At 43.1% G+C, this 17,068-nt stretch overlaps 1 protein-coding gene across 1 annotated transcript in view; it reads left to right on the top strand.

Annotated features, from left to right (window-relative positions):
• The window catches only part of LOC124120542 (cell division cycle protein 16 homolog), a 63,478-nt gene that overhangs the window by 27,864 nt on the left and 18,546 nt on the right, over positions 1-17,068 (top strand). The gene's annotated exons all lie outside the window — the stretch shown is intronic.

The following is a 17,068-nucleotide window of genomic DNA, read 5'->3' on the forward strand; positions in this document are numbered from 1 at the left end:
CAAACTCTAACACTATGTTGTTTATTAACCAATGTTTGCTGACATAGAGAATATCAGAGTTAGAAACTAACAATTTTAGTCTACTTGTCCTTATAATGATAACATATAGCAAAACACTTAAAAATTTCTTCTGATTAATTTCGTCTTCTTGAACAACCGTTGGTCTGTGTTTGTAAGCATTAATGACATTAATAATCACTGTGATGAAATCACCCTTGAAATATTGAACTTATTGGTATTGAGTTCATCCATAACATTGCATCTCAGTGGCATCATGGAAGAGTAAATTTCCAGCGTGACTTAATACAGATGCAATATGGACTTAATACAGATGCAATATGGACTTAATACAGATGCAATATGGACTTGGTACAGATGCAATATGGACTTGATACAGATGCAATATGGACTTGATACAGATGCAATATGGACTTAATACAGATGCAATATGGACTTAATACAGATGCAATATGGACTTAATACAGATGCAATATGGACTTAATACAGATGCAATATGGACTTAATACACATGCAATATGGACTTAATACACATGAAATATTTCTCAACAAATTTAAATCTTGCCCCATTCACTACAAAACACAGGTACTTCATTTTACTTAAACTATTGAATTGATGACCTCTGTAGTGATTTGGCACCGTGGAATGGTTAGGGCACAAAGGGGTGCCCCTTTAAGTACTTTAAGATTGCAGGGAAAACTTTGGGAATTAATGGATGGAGCTTGGATCATATTTTGAGGTAGAGAAACGACCCTTGATCTTCCAAAATGGTTGAAAACAAAGTTTAAAAACAAGGTCACTATACATTAATTACCATGATTATGAGATTTGGAACCAAAATGTTAACAAATATGATATGTGAGACATTTTATTTTTAGTATTATTTGTTTTATATGAAGTGTTTCGAAGCAAAGGTTGGCATTGAATATGAGCATGTGATTGCTGTGAAGCCGTCAGTGTTTGGTTTCACATAGTGTTTATATCATCACATAGTGAAGGTTGGCAATGAATATGAGCATGTGATTGCTGTGAAGCCGTCAGTGTTTGGTTTCACACAGTGTCTATATCATCACATAGTGAAGGTTGGCAATGAATATGAGCATGTGATTGCTGTGAAGCCTTCAGTGTTTGGTTACACACAGTGTTTATATCATCACATAGTGAAGGTTGGCAATGAATATGAGCATGTGATTGCTGTGAAGCCGTCAGTGTTTGGTTACACACAATGTTTATATCATCACATAGTGAAGGTTGGCAATGAATATGAGCATGTGATTGCTGTGAAGCCGTCAGTGTTTGGTTACACACAATGTTTATATCATCACATAGTGAAGGTTGGCAATGAATATGAGCATGTGATTGCTGTGAAGCCGTCAGTGTTTGGTTACACACAATGTTTATATCATCACATAGTGAAGGTTGGCAATGAATATGAGCATGTGATTGCTGTGAAGCCGTCAGTGTTTGGTTACACACAGTGTTTATATCATCACATAGTGAAGGTTGGCAATGAATATGAGCATGTGATTGCTGTGAAGCCGTCAGTGTTTGGTTACACACAGTGTTTATATCATCACATAGTGAAGGTTGGCAATGAATATGAGCATGTGATTGCTGTGAAGCCGTCAGTGTTTGGTTTCACACAGTGTCTATATCATCACATAGTGAAGGTTGGCAATGAATATGAGCATGTGATTGCTGTGAAGCCGTCAGTGTTTGGTTACACACAGTGTTTATATCATCACATAGTGAAGGTTGGCAATGAATATGAGCATGTGATTGCTGTGAAGCCGTCAGTGTTTGGTTACACACAATGTTTATATCATCACATAGTGAAGGTTGGCAATGAATATGAGCATGTGATTGCTGTGAAGCCGTCAGTGTTTGGTTTCACACAGTGTCTATATCATCACATAGTGAAGGTTGGCAATGAATATGAGCATGTGATTGCTGTGAAGCCGTCAGTGTTTGATTACACACAATGTTTATATCATCACATAGTGAAGGTTGGCAATGAATATGAGCATGTGATTGCTGTGAAGCCGTCAGTGTTTGGTTACACACAGTGTTTATATCATCACATAGTGAAGGTTGGCAATGAATATGAGCATGTGATTGCTGTGAAGCCGTCAGTGTTTGGTTACACACAGTGTTTATATCATCACATAGTGAAGGTTGGCAATGAATATGAGCATGTGATTGCTGTGAAGCCGTCAGTGTTTGGTTTCACACAGTGTCTATATCATCACATAGTGAAGGTTGGCAATGAATATGAGCATGTGATTGCTGTGAAGCCTTCAGTGTTTGGTTTCACACAGTGTCTATATCATCACATAGTGAAGGTTGGCAATGAATATGAGCATGTGATTGCTGTGAAGCCGTCAGTGTTTGGTTACACACAGTGTTTATATCATCACATAGTGAAGGTTGGCAATGAATATGAGCATGTGATTGCTGTGAAGCCGTCAGTGTTTGGTTACACACAATGTTTATATCATCACATAGTGAAGGTTGGCAATGAATATGAGCATGTGATTGCTGTGAAGCCGTCAGTGTTTGGTTTCACACAGTGTCTATATCATCACATAGTGAAGGTTGGCAATGAATATGAGCATGTGATTGCTGTGAAGCCGTCAGTGTTTGATTACACACAGTGTCTATATCATCACATAGTGAAGGTTGGCAATGAATATGAGCATGTGATTGCTGTGAAGCCGTCAGTGTTTGATTACACACAGTGTCTATATCATCACATAGTGATGGTTGTTGATGGACATGGCTATTTTCCTTATCTGTAAGAACATGGGGACAAGCGAAGGATGTGAGATGGATGTTCAGTAGTGAGGGAGGCGGGGTCAAAATCTTACAGTTGTCATGGTTATGCTCTAACATACGTACTACAGGTGTTTTTATCAGTGTGTGTTTTTTGCAGTCGTATCAAGATTTATTTTGGAAATGGGCAACATTTCAAAGTTAGAAATTGGCACTATTATAAATTATACTCCTTGCCAAACTGCCCAATAGTTAAGGTTTCCTAAGGACTAGCAGAAATTTGTCATTTTTAAGGGTTTTGCTATATGTTATCATTATAGGGACTTGTGGACGAAAACTGTTAGTTTCTACCACTGCATTTGCTGGATTAGTATGATACTTGAAAATACTTGAAGAAAGATACATTTTGAATTTTGAATTGAAACTATAGAAAAAAGTTGGGTTTTTTGTCAGTATACAGTTTTCTTTTGAAACTCTCCAAATCCAGCAGGGTATTGATGTCAGCTATAGGTTTTTATCTTTTCATCAATATTCTACCTTTGGACCATAGATTGCCGAGGTACATTGTTACACCTCTGCTGACCACAGAGAAAAAACCACATCTATCACATGGTTTTGTGGGTGAGGATACAGACGAGGGGGGGAGGATGCTGGAGCAGTGGTTGAGGTAACAATGTGCAACTCATCTGCCCAAACATCCCCACATCTTGTTTAGAAAGGTGTCCCCCATGTCAGTGGCCTGGATCACCTGGGTATGCCAACATCTTCGTTATGGCCAGTGTGTGTGGGACGTCTTGGTCTCAGACTACAGGCACAAGTGGCCATTTTGCCGTCTTGTTTACAGATGAATGCAGGTTCTGTACTGTGCTTCTGTTGTTTTATCCTCAGTGGGATTCATGTCTTTGGCTGAGGTTATTTTGGGTTATTTTAGTTCAGATTTGTTTCTGAGGCAGAGGTCCGTCAAAATGTCCTTATGGCCAGACTCAATTGTGGAATCAATTTCTTTGTTTTTATACTGTTGCATGACCGAGTCGTGTTACATAACATATTTCAATTGTGAGGAACTCTCCAAAGTACAGTACAAAGTCATCTAATCTGTGTCTCAGTTTGCTGTGCAAGGTTGTGTCTCTTAGGTCTGCAGGGTTGTGTCTCTTAGGTGTGTAGGGTTGAGTCTCTTCGGCATGCAGGGTTGTGTCTCTTAGGCGTGCAGGGTCGTGTCTCTTAGGTCTGCAGGGTTGTGTCTCTTAGGCATGCAGGATTGTGTCTCTTAGGTCTGCAGGGTTGTGTCTCTTAGGTGTGCAGGGTTGTGTCTCCTAGGTCTGCAGGGTTGTGTCTCCTAGGTCTGCAGGGTTGTGTCTCCTAGGCGTGCAGGGTTGTGTCTCCTAGATGTGCAGGGTTGTGTCTCCTAGGTGTGCAGGATTGTGTCTCCTAGGCGTGCAGGGTTGTGTCTCCAAGGTGTACAGGGTTGTGTCTCCCAGGTGTGCAGGGTTGTGTCTCCTAGGTGTGCAGATTGTGTCTCCTAGGTGTGCAGGATTGTGTCTCCTAGATGTGCAGGGTTGTGTCTCCTAGGTGTGCAGGGTTGTGTCTCCTAGGTGTGCTGGATTGTGTCTCCTAGGTGTGCAGGGTTGTGTCTCCTAGGTGTGCAGGGTTATGTCTCCTAGGTGTGCAGAGTTGTGTCTCCTAGGTGTGCAGGATTGTGTCTCCTAGGTGTGCAGGGTTGTGCCTCTTGGGTGTGCAGGGTTGTGTTTTCAAGGTGTGCAGGATTGTGTCTCCTAGGTGTGCAGGATTGTGTCTCCTAGGTGTCCAGGGTTGTGTCTCTTAGGTTTGCAGGGTTGTGTCCTAGGTGTGCAGGGTTGTGTCCTAGGTGTGCAGGATTGTGTCCCCTAGGTGTGCAGGATTGTGTCTCCAAGGTGAACAGGGTTGTGTCTCTTAGGTTTGCAGGGTTGTGTCCTAGGTGTGCAGGGTTGTGTCCTAGGTGTGCAGGATTGTGTCTCTTAGGTTTGCAGGGTTGTGTCCTAGGTGTGCAGGGTTGTGTCCTAGGTGTGCAGGATTGTGTCTCTTAGGTGTGCAGGGTTGTGTCTCTTGGGTGTGCAGGGTTGTGTCTCTTAGGCGTGTAGGGTTGTGTCCTAGTTGTACAGGGTTGTGTCCTAGGTGTGCAGGGTTGTGTCTCTTAGGTGTGCAGGATTGTGTCTATCAGGTGTGCAGGATTGTGTCCTAGTGGTACAGGGTTGTCTCCAAGGTGTGCAGGGGTATGTCTCTTAGGTGTGCAGGGTTGTGTCTATCAGGTGTGCAGGATTGTGTCTTTTAGGTCTGCAGGGTTTTGTCTCTTAGGTCTGCAGGATTGTGTCTCTTAGGTGTGCAGGATTGTGTCTCTTAGGCGTGTAGGGTTGTGTCTCCTAGGCATGCAGGGTTGTGTCTCCTAGATGTGCAGGGTTGTGTCTCTTAGGTGTGCAGGATTGTGTCTCTTAGGTGTGCAGGATTTTGTCTCTTAGGCGTGTAGGGTTGTGTCTCTTAGGTGTGCAGGATTGTGTCTCTTAGGCGTGTAGGGTTGTGTCTCCTAGGTGTGCAGGGTTGTGTCTCTTAGGTGTGCAGGGTTGTGTCTCTTAGGCGTGTAGGGTTGTGTCCTAGTTGTACAGGGTTGTGTCCTAGGTGTACAGGGTTGTGTCACTTAGGTGTGCAGGGTTGTGTCCTAGGTGTGCAGGGTTGTGTCCTAGGTGTACAGGATTGTGTCTCTTAGGTGTACAGGGTTGTGTCTCTTAGGTGTACAGGGTTGTGTCCTAGGTGTGCAGGATTGTGTCTCCAAGGTGTACAGGGTTGTGTCTCTTAGGTGTGCAGGGTTGTGTCTCTTAGGTGTGCAGGGTTGTGTCTCTTAGGCGTGTAGGGTTGTGTCCTAGTTGTACAGGGTTGTGTCCTAGGTGTACAGGGTTGTGTCACTTAGGTGTGCAGGGTTGTGTCCTAGGTGTGCAGGGTTGTGTCCTAGGTGTACAGGATTGTGTCTCTTAGGTGTACAGGGTTGTGTCTCTTAGGTGTACAGGATTGTGTCCTAGGTGTGCAGGATTGTGTCTCCAAGGTGTACAGGGTTGTGTCTCCTAGGTGTGCAGGGTTGTGTCTCCAAGGTGTGCAGGGTTGTGTCTCTTAGGCGTGTAGGGTTGTGTCCTAGTTGTACAGGGTTGTGTCACTTAGGTGTGCAGGGTTGTGTCCTAGGTGTGCAGGGTTGTGTCTCCTAGGTGTGCAGGGTTGTGTCTCTTAGGTGTACAGGGTTGTGTCTCTTAGTTGTACAGGGTTGTGTCCTAGGTGTGCAGGATTGTGTCTCCTAGGTGTGCAGGATTGTGTCTCCTAGGTGTGCAGGGTTGTGTCCTAGGTGTGCAGGGTTGTGTCCTAGGTGTACAGGGTTGTGTCCTAGGTGTGCAGGGTTGTGTCCTAGGTGTGCAGGATTGTGTCTCCTAGGTGTACAGGGTTCTGTGTCTTAGGCGTGCAGAACATTTCCCTGGCTTTATGACAACCGAGATGTAGACAGTGTAATGATTTCAATCACCTCCCCTATGAAATAAAACCTTTACACAAAATAAACCAATGACATATACATGTTTAAAAACGTGTTTTTCAAATCTTGTTTTCTCTCTTTGTATGAACTACTGGCCCTGGGCGCAGATTAGTGTTCAGATATGGGTGAATTGTGCAGTTTATCATTAAAACATGAAACTTTGCACACAGCAAGACTAAGCATAAAATAGAACTTTATCTATAGGGCCATCACACATTTTACACTCTTATTTCTGATACGAACTCAACCACAACATTTCCTTGTGTGTTCCTGCCAGGCAGTACTGTTATCCTTGTTATTGAGGGTATTGAAAAGTCATTCAAGGGTCATGTTAGATATCAAAGCCAAGCTGCCTGCTTGACAGTCGTGGTTATTTTGAGTACAGGGGAAACATGAAAGTCTGATAGGATGTAGACAGGAGGCTACCTGAAGGACAAGCCCGGCACTTCCTAGGTTTAATTGAAGCAGCAGGAAGCAAACTGCTGCATGGCACATAGTGATGCCTCCCCCCACATGGCCGGCTGGATGGTCGTGATAAAGCATTCACTAATCACACCATCTCAGGTCATTCATTTTAGAGTGGGCGTTTTGTTGTTTAACGCCTCAATCAGCAATACTCCAGCGATATGACATTCTACCATGCCATTGAAGGATCCTTGATTCTGATTGGTAAAACAGAGGTATTTCTTCCTACTGATACCTCTTTTAAATTAAGTCATAAATTTGCGGAAAAAACTAAAATGCTTGGTTTCAAATTAAATTAGGAAGTATCTGGTCTACAGTGGGACTACATCAAATTTCAAAACACAGTTGGTTTATTTCCTGAGCGGCCTGTAAATTATCGAGTCTGGCCCAGACATTCCAGTGATAGATATTATGAGCAATGATCAACCAGGGCCCACTTGCACAAAGCGATCTTAGCCCTAAGACTATCGTAAGCCTATGTTAAAGTATGGGAGTTACGATCATCTTAGCGCTAAGATCTCTTTGTGCAAGTGGGCCCTGGTATGATGGCATGCCATCAACCAAGTAACGGAGTCTGACCCAAAGTCTGGAAAAAATGTCAAATTGGAATTTAAGTTTGTATGATTCATGTGAACATGGTTAATATATATATTATAACTAATGGTAGTGCTATGTGGAGGTGGCTTGTATTTCACTGATGAAAGAGGACATGGCTTTAATGCCTAGTTTAACATCTTTATGCAGAATGCAATGTTAACACACCTGGCTAAACTACCTGTGAATTTTGGACAATGTTACCTTATAACAAATCTCAATGTTAGACAAAATAATGTTTTTTTCCCAATTTCTCTGGCAAGGGCACTTTAAAGTCCTAAATTTAGATACATCTTTGCTATCAACCAAAAGTTGCTTGTAGAAATGTTTTCAATAAATTGTAAGTCTAGTGTGGACGATCTCATTACGTTTGTGTTTTACCAAGATAATGTTTCACAAGACCTGTATATCAATCAATGAGACAAAGATTTAATATCCAAAAACAACTTTTGAGATAGTCCTTATATACAGTCAACAATAGTTTGAGATTGAAATGCTATATGCAAGAAACAATTTATGGTCTGTTTTATGTAATATGTTCGACTTGTAGATCAGCTTCATCCCTTGGATCTGATGTGTAGCCCAGCGTTACGAGCGTAATGTCCACCACAATTTGTATTGTACAAGGTATTGACATAGACAGCGTGGGACATCGGACCCCCACTAGTTTCTCCACATCCCATGGAGCTGGTGTTGTGTTTCCAGCAGGCTGTTTTATGGACAAGCTGAAACCGTTCAGAGCCTCAATAAATTAGTCTGTGGTTGTAAGAAGCTTCACCTCTCGCCTGTGTTTAAGGCACGACATGTCACTGTGTTGTGTCCTTCTGGGATGGACCCATGAAGATTCCGGGGTAGAATAGGTCTTCACAGGGGTAGAAACTAACACTTTTAGTATACTAGTCTTTATAATGATAACATATAGCAAAACCCTTAAAAATGGCAAATTTCTACTAGCCCTTATGATACCTTAACTATTGGGCAGTTTGGCAAGGACTATAGGACTAGTGCCAATTTCTGACACTGTCTTCAGCAACCCATGCTTGCCGCCAAAGGCGACTATGCTTGTCTTAAAAGGCGACTAACGGGATCGGGTGGTCAGGCTCGCTGACTTGGTTGATGCATGTCATCGATCCCAATTGCGTGGATCGATGCTCATGATATTTATCACTGGATTGTCTGGTCCAGACTCGATTATTTACAGACCGCCGTCATATAGCTGGAATATTGCTGAGTGCAGCGTTAAACAACCAACCAAACCAAACCTTCTGGGATGCCAGAAACATGGATTGGGTTCGAATCCCCCACTCACTCTGATCTGACTCTAGGTTTGTCAGCACCATGCTGTGCTCGTAGGTGGTGAGAGTTGTAAACATCTGAGACCTGCATCCCTGAGGGCGAAGCTGACAAGCTGTGATGTAACTCAACTCTGTTCAAAGCAGCCTTAAACTGAGCTGACTGACTCCGGCCCCACACTTGGCTTCAGTGAGCAGGATGATAGCCATGGGTTAGCCTAGGCATTCAAGCGTCAGGCTGAAGATTTGGGTGCCCTAAGGGTCTGACCATTTTATATTCTTGGGGGTGGGGGGGATGGACTTTAGTTTTATCCAGCAGTAGAAACTAACATTTTTAGTCCTCTAGTCCCTTAACATATTGCAAAACCCCTCAAAATGGCAAATGTTTACAAGTCCTTATGATACCTTAACTATTGGGCAGTCTATTTAGCAAGGACTACAGGATTAGTGCCAGTTTATTCCACTGTTAATAAAAGAAATTAGTTCCCCAGAAAATTCTTGAAAAAATAATTATGCTTCAGACTGTTGAAAAAAAAGAATATACCTGCCATAAAAATGACATAAATGTTGCAAGGCTCACAGTTTTACATTTAAAAATCTGATTTTGTAGATGAAGCTGAAAATTTATCTGATCTGAGACCAGTGTGAAAACATCGTAAAACCAGTGCACACTACATTGCCTATATTTACATTGATAAGTATGAAATGTGATACAAGGATTTATTAAGAATGCCAAACAAAGTGCTTTTGGCAGACAAATGTTTTTCAGGGGTATTTTAATATTTCACTGAATGGTCCTGTTATTGGTGAAATATTAATCACCTCTGCATTTGTTATTACAATAATCATGATAATAACATGACTTGACCTTTTTTTATTCCAATTTAGGAATTTTTGCTGACATCGACTTCCAACTTGAGGTCAAATATCAGCCTCAGTGAGCAGGTGTAGATGTTTGATCACAGTATTGATATTCTTTTCACAGCATTTCTATTATCATTACTATATACAGATTAGAATAAATATATACTGCAAAGATGATCATGGCACAGTCAGGCTCCTTGTCCCCTCCATGGGCAGCCCAGACAGCGAGGCGCTGCCTAGTCGAACCCACCCAGAACTTTTCGGAGAATGTGAAGACTCCCCAACACTGCAGCCTTCTGCATTACCCAGATTGTCAGAAGGGCTGTATTCCTGGTAGCAAATCCGGGTACTCACCCAATGTCAGTCAACAGATTGGGGGTACCAAACCTAAGGCACCGAAAACAATGGGGAGTCGGACAAACTTGGTACTTGGAATGCAAGCGTGACATTTCGTAAGCAAGGCCTGCATTTTTGCTGTGTTATTCTGAATCTTGTCAATCACATTAGTGTCAAAAGGAACAGAGAACTCAATGATTTATATATATATATATGATTTCATTGGATTTATCAAAAAGGACAAGATCAGGTTTGTTGGCTGTATGTGGGCCTATCCCAAAGATACAGTGGGATTACTTGAACACAGTTGTGATTGAAGAGACAGTAAGAACTTGTAGTGTCATGATCTTTTGGGGAACGCCAAAAGGTCTTAAATATCAAGGGGCACGGGTGGCCCAGTCGTCTAAGGCGCTGCCATTTGCTGTGCAGAGTTGCGTCCCTTTGGGCACCAGAAATCTATGATTGTAAGTTCAAATCCTGGTTCGGCCCGATTATGTTTCTAGGTTTGTCAGCACCATACCCATGCTCATGGGTTTCACTGAAATGGTAAACGTCTGAGACCTGCATCTCTTCGGGCTTTCCTCCCACATTAAGCTGACACGCCGTGATATAACTGGAATACTGTTAAAAGCGGTGTTAAACCCAACTCACTCACTCACTCAACTACTTCAACTTGTGAATGTTACCAACGAATAAAGAAAATTACCACAACAATAACGTCTTGCTGCTGCTGTGGTTCTGCCCAGCAGTCAGTGACTGTTCAAGGGGTGAGTGTAGGGTGAGGGAGAGGTCAGTGTTTTCAGTGACAACAAGCCCGTGGTGGCAGCACGTTACCTGCTCTCGTGGGGAGGCAACACAAGGAGCCTTTGTTCCACCAGACTAAATACATGTTTAAAATAACATCATTAAAAGACCTTCCCAGTTGGAGTTGACCAAACAACGTATTTACCATATTTATGTCGTTATTGAAGTTCTTTGAAACCTTCCAGCAATCGTTATGCCTTGTATTGCAAAGTCCCCAGGCTATTGTATAACTTGATTCTTTAGAAGTGAAAATAAACCTGCCTGTTTGCTTTATCTACAGCTACAGATTGACTTGCGAAATATGTGAAACATGTTGAATGTGTTCAGAGGACAATATAAGTGTCTCATGACTGGGCTATATTTAGTGGGAAGTGATACATGTCAAGTTCTCCAGATACAGTTACAGCCGTCAGTATTTACTCACAGGTTGTCATTCGCCTTTTGGTATTCAATATATTTCCACCCCTGGGTCTAGTGAATTGGGAATTTTAAACCCCAATAATTCTGCTTAAAATGCTGTTGCAGATGACTTTTAATTTGCATCTGTTCATACACTGTCCCAAGTGTGTTGCAAGCTCACAACAGCTATATTTATGTTACCATAGTGAGCAAGAGTTGTGCTTCTTTTTTTTAATATATAAGATGAGTGTCGGTACTTTATCTGGATGTAAACATACTGTCGCGAGAGCAAATGGAATGGCAGAAGTTCTCTATCTGTCTTAGAGCACAGGAAAATACTTAAGTTCGACAAACTATACATTCCACCATTCACATTCAAACAGCGATAGAAACTGAGTCCACTCATCCTTATAATAACGTCGCAAAACCCTTAATAATGGCAGATTTCTACAAGTCCTCATGATACCTCAGCTATTGGGCAGTTTGGCAAGGACTACAGGACTAGTGTCAATTTCTAACACTGCATTAACTGATTTCTAAGCTGTTTGTTTTATTTCTGGTTGTCTGATACATTGCAAGTATTAAATCTTCATACTCTGGTCTGGTAGCGTTAAGGCGTTCCCTTGTCACGCCAAGGACCCGGGTTCGATTCCCAATATGGGTACAATGTGTGAAGCCGATTTCTGGTGTCCCCCGCCGTGATCATGCTGGAATATTGCTAAAAAGCAGCGTAAAACCATACTCTCAGTCGCTTGCTCGTTCGTTCGTTCGCTCGCTCGCTCACTCACTCACTCACTCACTCACTCACTCACTCACTCACTCACTCACTCACTCACTCACTCACTCACTCACTCACTCACTCACTCACTCACTCACTCACTCACTCACTCACTCACACTCATATAATATTTCCAGTAAAACATATTCTCTATAGACTCGATTTATAGCTGAAGAACAGTTTCTGACATTGTGATGAGATGATTTCAGTGAAGAAATCAAAGCCGATTATATGATTGAGTGTGGTTCGTACAGTACAGTGTTTGTAGTTTTATTCCTGTCGTGCTGAAATCTATAAGTGTCACGAAGCATGAGAGATGTTCAATAAACTGCATACCTTGTAGTACTCTATCAGCATTTAGATGTGGTCACTTGTCCCAAATAGTGACCACCCATTACACGAAAATATTTACCTGTGCTTGAAGCAGTATACCCTGCAATAGATTTATGTGATGCTTGCATTCAATCTGTAAGTAATGATATACTAGTACGCAGTCTGAAATTGCCACACAGACCATTAGTCCATATTGAGGTTTTGAATATTGTCTTCAATATTTGGACGCAAGCCAGTCAAAATTAATGAGGTATTGCTAAATTTATTTACATATATACGCAGAGCTCTGCATATATTTTGTTGTGTTTATCAGTTCACATCATTAGTGTCAGATGAAGCTGATTGTCGGATTAACGAGTGTCAAATTATCAAGACTTGACTGTGAAAGGCTAAGCTAATTATAATGTTTTTAATATATACAGACAGAATGGATAACATAAATATTAATATTGTGGTGTCCACTGCCTACATGCCTATTAACGTTGGGGTAGCCTAGTGGTTAAAGCATTCGCCCGTCACGCCAAAGCCCCACTCAATCACTCTCACTCGCTCGCTCGCTCACTCACTCACTCACTCACTCACTCACTCACTCACTCACTCACATGCTTAAATATACCGTTATTTGACGTAATAATCGCCCAGGGCACTCTTAAAATTAGAAATAGGGGGCTCTTATTAGAATATGATTTTGGTGAGAAAAAAACAGAGTTGAAAGATCGTAAATTTCGTGGTTTATGCGGACAGCCTGAAATGATACAAAAGAAAAGTCTGTGTGTATTATACACGACAAATATATATTACCAGAATTTAATTGCCCATAATTAAGGGTGCATATAACACACGAGTGCGTATTATACGCGAATAAATAAGTCTTGTGTACATTGATCAATCGGAAGGGATGCTAATTGGGATTGTTCACTAGCCAATATATTAGCAAATATCGCCGTGGCGCTTGTTACGTCAAATACTAAGAAATATAGTCCTAAATATATTGAATCGTGGTTGTGCTATATCCCTAGCTGATATGTAGGTAGTGTTTTGATTGGACACGTGGTGTATGAATTAGATACCTCACCAAGCAACTAGACCACAGGTAGATGAATGGAATGCAAGCCATGTATCGTTCTTCCTGGGTAATCTCCTTTCATTACCTGCCATATGGTCAGGTGGGAAGTAGTTGCATGCCAGCTAGTACATTCTGGCCAATGCTAGCATCAGGAAGACTTATTCTCATTACAAGTCTGCAGCAGCCTCTGCCTGACAGTGGAGCATCACTTAGCTTGTTGCTGACAGCGGCAGGTGGATTTCTCTCAACTTGTTGTTAGGAAATTAGTCTTGCTACATCAAGTCTCAGTTTGTTAAAGGTAGTTTCAAGATATGCCACACCAGTATATGTAATAAATCCTCACAGTGTGAATGAACGGGCATTAAGTACTTTCATGGGAACCAAATTTTAAGAACGAGAACAAAACTAGCGAGGTTGTTTCCATAGTTTGGTATCAATTCATCACCCACATATCAATCAGGAATCTGCCCCTGGTATAACATCCATGTTAGTTCTGCTGACAGGCTGAAAACCTGTTTCCTAAAATCCTGTTCATGTTGTACACTTTTTCACAATAAACACAAACTGCCAACTCTAACCAATTTCTCAACTCATTTCCTAAGAACTGTTTGTCTTTCTTCTGTGTGTTTTCCTAATGATTAATTAAGCAGCGTATGATCTGTTCCACTGACATTAAATATTTATGTATACAGACTTTTGTAACTAGGCCATTTTCTTTTATTGCCATGATGACCAAGTATAGCAACCAGATGCTGCTGATATTTGACCTGGAACACAGAGTGAATTACACTGGCAGTTTGTTCCTGAAATTTCACTCTATCTGCTCTCCCTCCGTCACTCATTCACACACTCGCTCACTCCGTCCCTCACTTACTCACTCACACACTCCATCCCTCACTCACTCACTCACTCACTCACTCCGTCCCTCACTCACTCCGTCCCTCACTAATTCACTCACTAATTCACACACTCACTCCCCACTCACTCCCTCACTCACTCACTCCGTTCCTCACTCACTCATTCCGTCCCTCACTCACTCACTCACTCCGTCCCTCACTCACTCACTAACTCCGTCCCTCGCTCACTCACTAACTCCGTCCCTCACTCACTCACTAACTCCGTCCCTCGCTCACTTGATCACTCCGTCCCTCACTTACTCACTCACTCCGTTCCTCACTCACTCACTAACTCCGTCCCTCACTCACTCACTAACTCCGTCCCTCACTCACTCACTAACTCCGTCCCTCACTCACTCACTCCGTCCCTCACTTACTCACTTACTCCGTCCCTCAGTCACTCACTCACTCCATCCCTCACTTACTCACTCACTCCGTCCCTCACTTACTCACTTACTCCGTCCCTCAGTCACTCACTCACTCCATCCCTCACTCACTCCATCCCTCACTCGCTCACTCACTCACTCACTCACTCCGTCCCTAACACACTCACTCACTCCATCCCTCACTCACTCACTCCGTCCCTCACTCACTCACTCACTCACTCCGTCCCTCACTTACTCACTCACTCATTCACACACTCACTCCCTCACTCACTCCGTCCCTCACTCACTCACTCCGTCCCTCACTCACTCATTCACTCACTCCGTCCCTCACTCACTCACTCACTCTGTCCCTCACTCACTCACTCCGTCCCTCACTTACTCACTCACTCACTCACTCACTCATTCACACACTCACTCACTCACTCACTCCATCCCTCACTCATTCCGTCCCTCACTCACTCCGTCCCTCACTTACTCACTCACACACTCCATCCCTCACTCACTCACTGACTCTGTCCCTCACTTACTCACTCACACACTCCATCCCTCACTCACTCACTAACTCCGTCCCTCGCTCACTCACTAACTCCGTCCCTCACTCACTCACTAACTCCGTCCCTCGCTCACTTGATCACTCACTCCGTCCCTCACTTACTCACTCACTCCGTCCCTCACTTACTCCGTCCCTCAGTCACTCACTCACTCCATCCCTCACTCACTCCATCCCTCACTCGCTCACTCACTCACTCACTCACTCCGTCCCTAACACACTCACTCACTCCATCCCTCACTCACTCACTCACTCACTCACTCACTCACTCACTCCGTCCCTCACTTACTCACTCACTCATTCACACACTCACTCCCTCACTCACTCCGTCCCTCACTCACTCACTCCGTCCCTCACTCACTCATTCACTCACTCCGTCCCTCACTCACTCACTCACTCTGTCCCTCACTCACTCACTCCGTCCCTCACTTACTCACTCACTCACTCATTCACACACTCACTCACTCACTCACTCCGTCCCTCACTTACTCACTCACTCACTCCATCCCTCACTTACTCACTCACTCATTCACACACTCACTCCCTCACTCACTCCGTCCCTCACTCACTCACTCCGTCCCTCACTCACTCCGTCCCTCACTCACTCACTCCATCCCTCACTTTCTCACTCACTCATTCACACACTCACTCCCTCACTCACTCCGTCCCTCACTCACTCACTCCGTCCCTCACTTACTCACTCACTCACTCACTCACTCACTCATTCACACACTCACTCACTCACTCATTCCGTCCCTCACTTACTCACTCATTAACTCCGTCCCTCACTTATTCACTCACTCCCTCCGTCACTCATTAACACACTCACTCACACACTCACCCAGTAAGCATCATTTCCATCAAGCTGTTTATAGAGAAATGTGTTGAAAAATCCCTGTCAGAATAGTAGCATTACTTATCAACTCCAGGGGCGGTCATCTAGCCAAGTGGTTAAAGTGTTTACTCATCAGGTCAAAGACCCGGGTTCGATTTCTGACATGGGTACAATGTGTGAAGCCCATTTCTGGTATCCCCCGCCGTGATATTGCGGGAATACTGCTAAAAGCAGCATAAAACCATACTCACTCACTCACTCACTCACTCACTCACTCACTCACTCACTCACTCACTCACTCACTCACTCACTCACTCACTCACTCACTCACTCACTCACTCACTCACTCACTCACTCACTCACTCACTCACTCACTCACTCACTTATCGATTCCACATCCCTGCACATATACATGTACATATACATTTGTTTAAGACCCAACTCGGCCATGTTTCCAAACAAGAAGCCAGCTTCCCTGTCAGAGACGACTCAATGGCTTGCTTACACGCGAGGTCAGCTGTCGACATTTTCCAGTAGAACTACGCTCCCCACGGATCGTGTCTCCTTATCTGATTGCTCCCTGAATCTGAGCCTGTCCGAATACACCAGAGCTTTATAATTCATCACCCTGCATGTCCCAGATCGTGGTGCATGCATCAGATGTGTGTCAGTGTTTGCTTGTGAAGCATGTTTCTAGCATGAGATATGGAGTACTTCCTTTAATGTAAATAACAATTATGTCAGCTGTCAAAAAATGTGCTTCCACGGTATACTTGTTGCTGCGAGAAGTATGGGCAGCTTGCCAAATGTCGTTTGATGAGAAGCATTCCCGTTTAAACTGATATTACAAAATGATTAATTGTTGTGACAGAGAAAAATGTTACTTTTCAAAAGTATAATCTCCCAACAGAAGTACATTATGATCTATGAAATGTGGCATTCTGAGTAGGCTAAAGGGACCCTTTTTATTACCTGATCATATTCAGGACTGTCAAAGAGGTTTGATTTTTGTCAGATGGGGTTTAGCAGGACTGTCAATGAGGTTTGATATATGTCAGATGGGGTTTAGCAGGACTGTCAAAGAGGTTTGATATATGTCAAATGGGGTTTAGCAGGACTGTCAAGGAGGTTTGCT

This window comes from Haliotis rufescens, unplaced genomic scaffold (genome assembly GCF_023055435.1).
Source record: "Haliotis rufescens isolate VD_foot unplaced genomic scaffold, xgHalRufe1.0.p SCAF_47, whole genome shotgun sequence".
Lineage (NCBI taxonomy): Eukaryota > Metazoa > Mollusca > Gastropoda > Lepetellida > Haliotidae > Haliotis > Haliotis rufescens.